The sequence below is a fragment of the Panthera onca genome, chromosome C1, assembly GCF_046562875.1.
Source record: "Panthera onca isolate mPanOnc1 chromosome C1, mPanOnc1 haplotype 2, whole genome shotgun sequence".
In the NCBI taxonomy this organism is placed as follows: Eukaryota; Metazoa; Chordata; class Mammalia; order Carnivora; family Felidae; genus Panthera; species Panthera onca.
Window position 1 is genome coordinate 196,177,853 of NC_138346.1, and position 6,243 is coordinate 196,184,095.

The following is a 6,243-nucleotide window of genomic DNA, read 5'->3' on the forward strand; positions in this document are numbered from 1 at the left end:
GGAGAGGGGCTGGTATTTAGATTTTAGGCCATCTGACTGGACTCTCCAGGAACAAGGCAAGGGTGATGAAAAATAAAGACTTGTCCTAAAGACCTCTACATACTCAGGGAGGAACTACGAACACAACTCATGACCATCTGACAACTTCCTGCTTGTCCCTCAGCTACCAGGTCAATGTCACCTCATCTGTTAAGAATTCCTTAACATGCCTTTGTCATGCCCTGCCCCATTCCCTGCTTTCCCAGAATCACTTCTCCAGTCCTGTATTCCCAAAGCAATTGGCACATGCCTCTACTATAAAGTGGTATCCTACACTGTTGTAGTTACCTGTTCTTACCTCTGACCATTAAATTGTATTATTAGGGCCAGGACTCTATCTTACTCATTTCTATATCCATAATGCCTGATAAATAGCAGGGCCATTGGAAGTGTTGTTGCCTTTAATTAAAATGGTAAATCCAGTATCTCGAAAGCCTATTGGGCTATGGAAAGTCCATCATTTATATTAAGCTAAAGAATGAACTTTTCATGAAATTTCTTTTTTAGTCACAGCCTTAATCACGCACTAGTCCAAAAGCATTTGTGTCACTCTCTCACACAAGGACTAATTCACCAGTCATTTACAGAGTCCCACTATGTACCTGCACTGTACTGGTATCTACACAGCCAACAGTAACTGGGAAAGACGGTTTGTACCTTCATGAAAGTTACTTTCTAATGAGAGAGACCGTCAATGAGCAAGCAAAGAAGTTTGTGCTCCTGCACAGAGAGACTAACACTACAACAAAATAGGCAATTAGTAGTCCCACCAGTCCCAAAGCCAAGAGCCACAGATAATAGGTATTTTCTTCTGGGAAGACTTGAAAGTTCAAGGGTTAGTTTCCAATACAAATCTGACATTTGCAAATGACATATCAGATAAAGGGTTAGTATCCAAAATCTATTAAGGACTTAGCAAACTCAATACCCAAAAAACAAATAATCCAGTGAAGAAATGGGCAAAAGGCATGAACAGACACTTTTCCAAAGAAGACATCCAGATGGCTAAAGAACACATGAAAAGATGTTCAGCATCAATCATCATCAGGGAAATACAAATCAAAACCACAATGAGATACCACCTCACACCTGTCAGAATGGCTAACATTAACAACTCAGGCAACAACAGATGTTGGCAAGGATGCGGAGAAAGAGGAACTCTTTTGTATTGCCAGTGGGAATGTAAACTGGTGCAGCCACTCTAGAAAACAGTATGGAAGTTCCTCAAAAAATTAAACACAGAACTACCCTATGATCCAACAATTGCAATACTAGGTATTTATCCAAAGGATACAAAATATCCTTTGTATCCTTTCAAAGGGGCACATGCACCCCAATGTTTATAGCAGGACTATCAACAATAGCCAAAGTGCCCAAATGTCCATCGACTGATGAATGGATAAAGAAGATGTAGTATACATATACAAAGGAATATTACTCCATGATCAAAAAGAATGAAATCTTACCATTTGCAACAACATGGATAGAACTAGAGTGGATTATGCTAAGTGAAATAAGTCAGTCAGAGAAAGGCAAATATCATGATTTCACTCGTATGTGGAATTAAGAAACAAAACAGATGAACACAGGGGAAGGGAAGCAAAAATAAGATAAAAACAGAGAGGTAGACAAACCATAAGAGACTCTTAAATACAGAGAACAAACTGAGGGTTGCTGGTGGGGTGTTGGATGGGGAGTATGGGCTAAATGGGTGATGGGCATTAAGGTGGGCACTTATTGAGATGAGCACTGGGTGTTATATGTAAGTAATAAATCACTGAATTCTATCCCTGAAATCATTACTACGCTATATGTTAACTAACTTGCACATACATACATATGTGTGTGTGTGTGTGTGTGTGTGTGTGTGTGTGTGTGTGTGTATATAAAACAAATACAAATCTGAAAGCTTTTCCTGCTACTCTCTTAGATAGGAATTGCAGCCTATCCCCAGAGGGAGATCAATACAGTCAGCAAATGGCAGGGCGACTTTACACAGAGCTGGGAGAAAGAAAGGACAAGGGCATCCCTCAGTCCTAAGATGACCACGAATGTCAGGGCCACACCAGGATCAACAATCTCAAAGAGTACCCATCTCCTGAGTGCCCATGAGGTGCCAGGTCTGGTGCTACGTGCTCTACATTCACAATCTCACTGAATCCTCCTGGCAAGCAAGTCAAGCGTCCTTAGTGTGGAGTTGCACTACACTGATCTCTAACTTACGTGTATTACACTGCATGCAAACACCAGAAAGAGAGAAAAAAAAAAAAAAGCACATAATTTAAATGGTGCAGCCAGTTCTGTTCGCTCTGTGTCTATTCCAGAATAAGCAGGATTTTCCTGGTCCCCAGGTTGGTCTGAATTCCCTCAAGCCTCTCTCTCCAGAGTATGAACCGAGTGTGCTTCATACAGCAGCGTCCCTAAACACAAGCCAACTCTTTCATCTGACATTCAAACAAGAAAACCCAGCTGCGCTGGTTAGCTTATTGAAAGACAGCATGTTGGTTTCTAAATGGCTCCTTGCCAAAGGATTTTCAAGCTGAATGTGATTTTGGGCTAAATGAGATTTCCCAAAGTCAGAGTGCTAACTTTAGAATAGAATTCTCCTATAAAGTATGAGTCCACTATATCCTCAATTTACATATAGGGATTTGAGCTTCTGTGAAGGGACTCACTTAAGGTCACACAACTAGGAAGCAGCAGAGTTGGGACTAAGCCAAGATACGTTCTTTCCAGTCATTTTTCTTAACCGCACCACATAGATTCCTCTAGGTCTGCCAATCACCCAAACCCCTGTGAAGACGGGAGGAGAGTGGAAAGAACATTAAGGCAGGAGGAAGCTAATCAGGGTTCCAGTTCCACTCCTGCCATTATTAGCTGTGTGACCCTGGACAGGTCATGTGGACTCTGCAGCTGCCAATCAAGACTGAAGCTTATAGGAGCACCTGTGATGGCTCAGTTGGTTGAGCGTCTGACTTCAGCTCAGGTCATGATCCCACGGTTCGTGGGTTCAAGCCCCACTTCAGGCTCTGTGCTGACAAGCTCAGAGCCTGGAGCTTTAGATTCTGTGTCTCCTCTCTCTGGCCCTTCCTCACTCGTGCTCTGGCTCTCTCTGTCTCTCAAAAATAAATAAATGTTAAAAAAAAAAAAATGTTAATAAAATAAATAAATAAGACTGCAGCTTACAGCTTGACCGTACTCAGCATTTGGCCCAGATTCCCCAATTAGTATGATGAGAATAGAGCAAAGGGGCAGGAAGACTCAAGTCAGTGGCTACAAATTTAAATGGCTACAGGGGCCAGGCAATGTAAATCGGTAAATGAGTGGAGCAGGGGCTGTGACGAACTACATAGCACCAGAGAGAACACTAGCCAAGTTCCCAGGCCGCCTACTTTTTTCCAAGAGAAGCTAGAACTCTGGCTTTTTAAATATTGGCAACCAACTCAAAAATCGTTTCAAATACCAGGACTAAATAGAGGATGATGATAGGCTTCTGTCATCATGGGCTGTTGTCACTTTACCACCTTTCAAGCTAAATACTCTGAAAGAGCTCTTCCACCATCTAGGAAGACCTAGAAAGCGTACTGATTCCCCTAAGCAATGAGGGATAGGTATTGACTGGGTCAGGATCCCTTTACAAATACAGGGAAGAAGCTAAGGGGCCTCCTGGCTCCTGGGGTATTGAGTATGGATGTGGACTTAAAAGCCCACCCACTGAACAGTGGGATGGTAAGAGAGCTGCCCCAGTCCCATGGGAAAGGCCAAGACTGGTCTGTGACTTCCAAAGAAGAAACTAGGAGCCCCCAAAGGCTAGCCAGTGTATTTGGCTGATGGTCCAGGCTACTGCTTAAACATTTAAGGGTTTAAACCAGGGAGAGCAAATAGGCTTCATGTAAAGCACCAACTTCAGTCACTGTGCTAAGGACAGAGTCCTTAGCATTGTCCGTGTCAATATCTGAATCCCATGTCAATATGTGTTGCCACTAATTAGCTATGACCACCAGACACAGGAAGAAAAAGTGGTACCACACATTCTATGTATTTGCCATCCCTGGCTTAAACTCCCATTGGTATTGAATCAGCATCCAGCAAAGACAGCCCTGACAGGCAGGAAAAGACTAAAGCCTCATGTCCTTAGAAATCCACTGGAAGAAGCAGTCTTTAAGACTGGCATAAAAGGGGCGCCTGGGTGGCTCAGCCGGTTGAGCGTCCAACTTCGGCTCACGTCATGATCTCACAGCTTGTCAGTTTGAGCCCCACATCAGGCTCTGTGCCAACAGCTCAGAGCCTGGAGCCTGCTTCAGATTCTATGTCTCCTTCTCTCTCTGCCCCTCCCCTGCTCACGCTCTGGCTCGCTCGCTCTCTCCCTCTCTCTTAAAATAAACAAACATAAGGGGCGCCTGGGTGGCTCAGTCGGTTAAGCGTCCGACTTCAGCTCAGGTCACGATCTCGCGGTCCATGAGTTCGAGCCCCGCATCGGGCTCTGGGCTGACGGCTCAGAGCCTGGAGCCTGCTTCCGATTCTGTGTCTCCCTCTCTCTCTGTCCCTCCCCCCGTTCATGCTCTGTCTCTCTCTGTCTCAAAAATAAATAAACGTTAAAAAAAATTTTTTTTCAAAATAAACAAACATTAAAAAATTAAAAAAAAAACTGGTACAGCAAAGCTCACCCTGGATGGTCACTTTTCACACATTCATTAAGTATTTACCAATTTACATGATTTACATCAAGTATTTACTATCCTGGGCTGGGCAATGAAGAAATGGCGGTGACTCAGAAACTGTTCCTGTCCTAGATAAGCTTACAGTCTAGTGGAAGAGACCAAAAAAAAAAAAAAAAAAAAAAAAGTCACAGATAATTACGATCAAAAGTGGTAAAAGAGGTCTGTGAGAACTGGGGTTGCGGGGGGGGGGGTGACTTAATCAGCTTAAGGTAAACTGAACAAAGTAACACTCAAGTTGGTTAGCTGGTTCTCCGAAGAATGGTTCTCTTGTCAGAGAACGGTGGGAAAAAGTGTACTCTAAGCAGAGAGAAGGGCATACATAACGGTGGAAAACCAAACAGCCTCCCCAAGAAACCGAAAAAAACAAATAGCATGGGGTGCACAAGATTCGGCTGCAGAGGGAGTTTATGAAAAGTCTGGACTATCGGGCTAAGGTGTTTGGACTTAATTCTACAGGTGATGAGAAAGAAGGTTTTCAAGCAGAAGGCACAATCAGTGGACGCTGACTACAATGTGTTTTTCCAGGCTGGGGAGGTGAAAAGATGAAAGCCTTGTGCAAAAACCCTGACCAGAAAAGGGGCAGATTCAGGACACATAACAGAAACTGAAAGGTCTGAAGATCCCTGGCTGTGGAAGAATGCAAGAGGAACCAGAGCGCTAAAGTGGACGAAGGTGCCATTCACTTCCATCGGGCAGAAGGGGAGCGGGTGCTGATTTGGGGCAGAACACGATAGCCAGTCCCACCTACTGGGTTCCAGAGGTCACAACCATTAGAGGAAGTGTAAGGGGATATCAGATTTGCTACGTCTGTCGAGGCGGGCGAGTAGAGGCTGGAACACCATTTTTAAGGTCGGGCTTCAAGCTCCGGCCTTTTTCTCTTCATCTTGCCAGGGCCCAAGAACCGTCTATGCTTCCCTCTGTGGTTTCCAGACCCTTCTAGGACTCTGCTACCTCCAGAACCTCTCTCTGTCTTCTCACCTACATACCTTTCTAGAACCGTCTTCGCTCCCAGGGCCTTCTATCTCCCTCCTCATCCCCGACCCCTCTATGACCCTTCCCATCTCCGGACGCTCCATCCTCTGGCCGCCCCTCACCCTCACCCCCCGCCCGCCAAGAAAAGCTGCTTTCTCCCCTCTCACCTTCCCTGGCCCTCTAGGACACCACCACCTCCTAAGTTTCCAGCCCAGAGCCTGAGTCTCAGCTGCCCCCGCCCCACCACCCGGACTCACCCACCGAGACACCCACTTCACAACAGGGCGGAAGTGCTCCGGGGTTCGCGCAGGGAATGCTGGGACGCGGAGTCCGATCGGTGCCACCCGGGAAGGGAGCGTCTAAGACTGCAACTCCCAGAAGGCACCGCGCGAGCGCGAGCCTCCGTTGGCTGCCTTCCCGATATCCTCAGCCAATAAATGTGTCATCTGCTCCCGGTCCCGGGCACCGGAACAAATCGGAACAGGGTCTATTCGTGGGGGCGGAGCCTGTC

General features: G+C 45.7%; 1 protein-coding gene across 6 annotated transcripts in view; it reads right to left on the reverse strand.

The window, feature by feature from the left end:
• The window catches only part of ZSCAN20 (zinc finger and SCAN domain containing 20), a 28,644-nt gene extending 22,570 nt beyond the window's left edge, over positions 1–6,074 (reverse strand). For 2 of the 6 annotated variants that reach the window (XM_060624543.3, XM_060624537.3), the window contains exon 1: positions 5,990–6,074. The gene's annotated coding sequence lies outside the window, so the exon portion shown is untranslated. The other 4 variants (XM_060624539.3, XM_060624541.3, XM_060624538.3 and 1 more) reach the window with 4 other exon arrangements.
• Between the last annotated feature and the right edge of the window lie 169 nt (positions 6,075–6,243).